Raw genomic sequence first — 7091 nt, 5'->3', positions numbered from 1 at the left:
GAGGAGGGAGGAGGGAGGATGGTGAAAAGAGGACAGAGGAAGGAGGGAGGGGGAAGGAAGGAGAAGGGAGGAGGGGGAGGGAGGAGGGGGGAGGGAAGAGGTCATTTCCAGTCAATATTCTAGGCCACACAAATGCGGTGGACTCAAAGCCTTAGCATCCTTCTTTTCTGGTAGGAAAGAATGTGGCAGTGACCAAGGGAGTTTCCTCTGGTAAATTTCATGCCGCCCCTGGTACATTTAGATGATGGAAGGAAACAAATCTGATACTTTTATCACCTTGCCTGGGTGGTCCTCAGCGCAGTCTTCCCAGTCCCCTCTAAATGAAGCATATCCTTGCAGACAAGTGTGGCTTTAAAAGCTATCTCCAAGTGCAGTGTATATTTGTGTATGTAGAATATTCAGTTGGCTTTTTTTCTTGAAGGGGAGTTGTCATAGGAGGGAAAGCAGCATTTATTGGTGCTTTTCTCTTTTTAAATTATTTATTTATTTGGTACAGGGTCTTGCTACACAGCTTGGACTTGTAGAGGTCCTCCTGTCTCAGCATCCCCAGTGCTGGGATGACGGGCGTGCACCACCATGCCTGGTTTCAGCAGCCAGCACAGCACGTCCAGCTCGGCATATTGTACTGGGGATCGAGCTCGGGTCTCTGCGCTTGCCAAGCAGGTACTTAGACTGCCGAGCTGTCTCCCCAGCCCTGCTTTTCTCTTTCTGAGATAGCATCTTGCTGGGTAGTTCAGGCTGGCCTTGAACTGACTGTGCAGCCCAGGCTGGCCTCAACATAGTGGCAGTGGTGATCCTCCTGCCTCTGCCCTCTGAGTGCTGGGGTTACAGGCGTGTGCCCCACCTCTGGCTCATTGGTGCATTTTTATGTGGAAAAAGCTATAGGGTTTTTCTTTTTCTACTTTAATGGGAAACGACTACTGTTACTACCCTGTGTCCTAGGGGAGGTGGTGACATACTTCCTATCAGTGGGATTCTTACAGACTTCTAGAGTGAGGAGCAAACGTGTCTGAGGCTCTGACGAAGCTGGGTTTCCCAGGTGTGAGGGGTAGAAAAAAGGGACTTCAGTTTAGCAAAATTCCACCTTTGCCCGTGGACATGTAGGCAGGGGAGTAAAGCTAGTTCATCCTGTGTGCGCTTGGCATGGAGTGACTGTTGGGGCCAGTCACCTCCTGAGCCCAGTGAGACCCAGGACACGAAGAAGTGGGAAGGAGCCGGGGGCATCTCCGGAGGGATGGGCCCACGGGAGGACCCAGAGGCTGGGGTAGAAGGCTGGACGCACAGTGGCGGCGACAGTGGGAAGCTGCTGCGCTGGCCCAGACACAGGGCTGAGCAGGCAGGGCAGTTCAACATCTAGCTTTGGTCCGGAGTGTAGCTCCTTCATTGCTTCTTCCATCAATATGAGCTGTTTCCGGCAAACCCCGCCTGCGCTGGGTCGCAAGCGCTGCCGGAGGTGCAGCGGCAGTGTTGGCGCAGAGCAGATGAAGGGGCGGGCGGGTGAGTGAGAGCCGAGTGTGGACAGAGTGGAAATGCGCTGCCGAGGTGAGCAGGAGGACAGACACACGGCTCTGGGCAGGCCAGCGTGGGCGTGAGACTGCCCGGGCATGTGCTTGTGCGCGAGCCAACTCCATTTAGATCTCAGGACGCAGGGTGAGCTCAGCTCCCATTCAGGTAGGTTTCAATCATAATATGATCTCCGTTTTACAGAGGAGGGAGAGGAAAGGTAGAGACACATATGTATTTGTCCAGCAGCACAGCCCTGAAGTGGTGGCTTGGGGCCAGGGCTTCTCCCTGCGTTCATGCCGGTGAAGGGGAGGACCAGGCCCCTGAGGGGTTACCACCGTGCCTCCAGGACTTCCCTGCCACACGAGAGTTTGGCAGGATTGTCAGTGAGAGTCTTAAGCATCACTGATCACTCTTTCTCAGTCACGGCTCTGTAGCTGTCGCGCCCCACTGTGTACCATTTGGTGATTGATCAGATGTTTGTGAGCGAATGGAAGGGTCACACAGCATGGCTTGGAGATGCAGAACAGCGGCGAGCACCGATGGGATGAGGGAGAGTAGTCCTGGCCTTTCCCCCTAGGAGACATTTGCTGAAATTTACAGAAAACTCTTCCGGGCTGGCGATATACCTCAATGGTCTAAAGCGCCTGCTTAGGCAAGATAAGGCAAGCGCAGGGACTGTGGTTGCATCCCTAGCCCCACATGCTGTGCCAGCCCCGCCTCCCGGGCAGGCTGACCAGCCACCAAACAAACGAACAAACCTACCTCTTCCCAGACAGATTAGTACACATGGTCCTGGTTCCTTTTGGTCTGATAGGGCCTAAAAGAAGCATCTATTTCCTTGGACAAATAACATCACCCTACTAATCTGCCATGGTGTGTCTGCGTGTGTGCGTGCGCGTGCGTGTGCATGCGTGTGCATGTGGGTGCGTTAATGAAAATTCATCTGCGAGGCTTCTTGTGACTCTGAAATGCTCAGATTCTGTTGGAATCTGCCCGACGCCCAGGGCAAGTGTCGCCTCACGCGCATTTCCCTGTCCCCTGCTCTGGCCCTCTCAAAGCCCACGAGCATTCTGCCCCTTTCTTCTGCTGATCTACTTTAAGGCTGGTGGTATGATCGCACCCGAAAGCTTCCCAGGAAAAAGAAGAAAAAAGCAGCTGGAACATCTAGGCTAAGAAGGCGAGCTAGCGAGGCTGAAGGGGCGTGTAGCTGCTCGCCTTTGTGTGTGCTGTTGTACACGCTGCATGCATCAGCCATCTCACGAGAGCCTGGATTTCTGTGTGTGTGTGTGTGTGTGTGTGTGTGTGTGTGTGTGTGTGACACACACACACAGAGAGAAAGACAGACAGAGAAAGCGAGAACGAGAGGCAAATGTAATGCTCTTGTGTTTTCTTTATTTTACTTACTAGGAAAACATAAGAAGAATTCATTTTCTTTGGGATTAAGGAAATCACTTCTTTTCTGTTGGTGGTGTGAGATTTAGCAGATTTCTGACCTCGTGCTGCATGAAAATGCAGCACTACAATGGCACGCGGAGGCCGGGGCTTGAACCCAATTTGGATTACCCGGCCTAGCTGCGGGCCTTCTGACATAGACAGCGGCCGTCTTCAGAGCTGGTGCTGAGGGACAGAGCCCAGAGCCGGATCCTGCTCCACCTCCGCAGCCCTGGCTGGTTGGAGGGAGTGGCTGAGCCACTATGGAGGGGCCAGGAGAGACGCTGGGCCGGAAGCTCAGGAGGATCCCGCTGTGGGCCGAGCCAGCCCCTTCCAGGAGCCTCAGCTCCTCGCTCTGCTCCATAAACTCACATTTGTGTGGCAGGCCTGGCAGCCTGGAGGTGGGGAGAGTGAGATGACTCCTAGCCTGCTAGCCTGTCCCTGGGCTGTAGCAGGACCTCAGCACTTTCCTCTGTCCTGGCTCTCGTGGGGCTCCTTTCCTTGTCCTTATTTCCTAGCATTTTCTGGTGCTGAGTGATGTGTCCACTGACACATGTCTGCCTGCTGCCACACTTTGTCACCTGTGTGAAAGCCGCCCTGCTGCCTCCCGGAGCCCCGCAGTGTCCCTCCTAGGAAAGCTGGCCAAGCTCAGCACTGCTCCTTCCCACCGCGACTCTAACTTGGGTACTGGGGACAGAATGCTGCTGCACCCTGCAGCTCCTTGCGTGTCCCCAGACGCTATGCATGCCTCTCCCATTTTCAGTCAAGCTGAAGAGCTCCTGGCTCCTCACACAAACACACTAGGATGCCAGTGAGCTCACGCTCGCCGCCTCTGCCCTTAGCTCTCTCTGGGTCTCTGCTGAGCCACGCATCTGTATACCACAGCATGCGTGTGAAGGATGCAAAGTGGCCTTGGATAATAGGGGAGCCCCCAACTCTTGCTTGCTTGCCATGTGCCAAGCGTGTACTGGGCTTCTCCTGGGCCTTGTCTCCGGGTCTCTGAAGGCAGCCTGTTTGCACGGGCCTTGTTTCTCAGGGGAGAGAAGGAACCTAGAGTGGTATGTGCTTGTGGTGAGCTTGCAGAGACTGGGGCATGCACAGCTCTGCCACGCCGCCCTCAGTGCTAGCTGACATTTGACGTTGTCATCTCAAGCTGCTCCCAACTGCCTCGGAGATGGCCATAGGGACCGGCAGAGAGGTGCAAGAGTACACCAACAAAAACACAGAAAGGAAGGGGCTGGGGAGATGGCTCAGTAGAATAAGCGCTTGCCTGGCAAGTGCAAGGGCCTGCATTCAATCCTCAGTTCTGCCAAAAACCACAGAAAGGGCAGCCCCGGCGTGTGACGCTCCCGACATACGATGCTTCCATTTCCATTTCCAGCTTCTCTTTGGCTCTACAGGGGCGGGGGAGTGAACCCCGTGCAGTAGAATTGATACTTGGAGTGCTGCATTTTGATCCCTTCCTGGGCTAGGCCTGGGTAGCCTGATGCCCCTTTCAAGCTGCAGCTCCACTCTATGCCATCACGACGGGGAGCAGCTGAGATTCCACAGCCTGCTGTGTCTGAGCTAGGATCTCAGCAGCGAAAGTGTGGCCAATGCCTTATCAACCCGTGATATTTTTGATTTACGATGGATTTATCAGGATGCGACCCCATCGCAAGTTGAGGACTGTCTCTTCTGCCAGTTCCAGGAGAAGCAACATGGCCAGCTGGAGCTTCACATGGAGACTTTGAGAGCAGAGGGAGTGTGCTAAGAAGGGGTGAACAAAGGGGAAGACGAGGGAGGGGACACAACGGCTGCCACCCCTGGAAGCCAGCATTTCTCAGATGTTGGAATTTCCTTGCGTCAGAATTATTTAGCATTATAGTTTAAAATTGTCTGGGGTACTAGTTTTAAAATATCCTCCTTATACCCAGCACTCAGAAGGCTGAGGCAGGAGGGTCACCATGAGTTCTAGAACAGCCTGCACTCCATAGTGAGACCCTGTCTAAAAAAACCCAACAACCCAAAACCTACTAACAGACCATAACAACCAATGGGAGATAATAGTTCTGACCCTGTGGGGATGCTGAGGATTGGAGGTCAGCGACAATGATAAGGCTAGGACCAGTCTTTTCTGGGTCCTGTTTAAGATGCCTCCATTTTCTTCATTTCCAGTTTTTTCTTTCTTAGACTTCCAGTGAAATCTTAGAGTACTGCTTTACTCACTCATTCTGAGACCCTGAAAGCTCCGTGAAGAACAACAGACTCCCCTGGCTGACAATCTCGGGCAGCCACACATTGGCCACGTCACCCTGCCACTTCTATTTGTTACTCTTTTTGTACAATCACTGCTGGGCAAAGCGAACCCAACTGCTGCCGTCTCAGTACTCCCACCACACCTTTCCTTTGCCTCCGTGTATCTCACGTCCCTCATGTAGAGAACACGGATATGGGGATGATCGTGTGTGATCATCCAGGACACGCTCCGCCAGCAGCTGGCACAGGGCAAATGCTCGCTAGGAGTCAAAGGCTGGAGCTCCCTGCGCCACAACGTTTTCCTCAAGACGATGTAGTTGTATAGCTGACATCAAGGCTGTTGCCCCAAGGCTTTGGCACTTGGAGGTGCACCCAGGGCGTTGGAAGCCAGCTGGACCAGGGGGATCGGGTTGGAAGAGACACTGGGGATGTGACTGGGAAGGGTGTGTGCTCTCCAGCTCCCTTCTTCTCTGCCTGCTTCCTGGCCACTATGACATGAGCAGCTTTTGTCCCTCCAGGCCCTTCTGTGTCTAATCCTGCTGAGCCATGAGCTGCGGTAAACCCCTCCTCCTCAGAGTCATGGGAGTCAGGTTGTTTCACCAACATGAAAAGTGAGTAGAATGCTAATACCCCTGACGTCTGATTCTGCTGATCAGTAGATACAAGTCTATTTCTCTAACTAGGTGGACAAGGCTGTACAGATGCTTCTGTAGAAACCCCAGGGAAATAATTTGGCGCCCCAGCTTATTTCATCAGTATTTATTTTGTCTTCCTTTTATTCTTATGATTATTTTTGTATTTTAGGGAAGGGTCTATAGGATGTTCAGGATCTCACAACTAGATTGGACTCGTAGTGATCCGTCTGTTTACAGCCTCCCGAGAGCTGGGATTACAGGCGTGTGCCACCACGCCCAGTCTCCATTTTCTATTTTGTGTCTTCCTGCTTGGTACAGGACTCATCTTTTCTTCTTTCCACGCCAGGGTGACACTCTGGCAGCTCCATCCAGGACCTCATAGCCAGGGATGTAGCTCAGCGGCACAAGCGTCTGCCTGGCAAGCACAAGACTCTGAGTTCTATCCCTTATATAAAACAAAACAAAATGACTACAAAGCCTACGGGGGCTCATAGGCTGTTTCCAAGTTTATGAATGAGCTTTCCATTATTATGGAATTAATCCTTTTGATTTGGAGGTCTGGCTGGGTTTCTGATGTTGGGCGAGATTGAGTTGTAGAATCATTATTTGCCCCTGGAGTGCCTTTTTATTCTTTTAGGAGAAATTAATTTTGTATGTTATGCAAGCAAACAGAACTAAAGTGAAATATTCTGTGTGCATCCTGTAAATCGATTTCCTGATGCCACATTTAGTATTTGTGCTGCCGAAGCGAGCACTTGATATCACATTTATACTATTGATTTTTATGTTTTGGAAATATTGTAACAATGTTAAAATGAAAATAAAAGTAAAAAATCCCATCCTACTACTCTGCACAGATTGACAGCTTTAGATTTTCTGTTTCATCTCAGTTCCTTATACTATGTGTATGTGAGTTTTGCACAGTAGAATAGAGCTGATAATAGTAATTCTAATAAAAACTAAAGCCACTATTTACAAACCCTAAATACTTGTTAGGGAAATGTGTATTCCATGCATTTGGATTTCCCATCGATCTTTTGAGGTAAATGTATTAAAATTCCCATTTTAAAGGTGAGGAAATCCAGTATAGACAGTCCCTAACTTATGGTGGTTCAGCGTACAAATTTTCCACTTCATGGCAGTGTGAAAGCAAACCTATACCCCTTCAGTACAATATTCAAGATAGTATATGAGATAGTCAACATTTTGTCACGAAATAGGCTTTGTGTTAAATGATTTTGACGACTGTAGGCTGCAAGAAGTGTTCTGAGTGTGCATGAT

The sequence above is a fragment of the Octodon degus genome, unplaced genomic scaffold (genome assembly GCF_000260255.1).
Source record: "Octodon degus isolate 3935 unplaced genomic scaffold, OctDeg1.0 scaffold00002, whole genome shotgun sequence".
Classification (NCBI taxonomy): domain Eukaryota; kingdom Metazoa; phylum Chordata; class Mammalia; order Rodentia; family Octodontidae; genus Octodon; species Octodon degus.
This window is presented reverse-complemented; position numbering follows the sequence as displayed.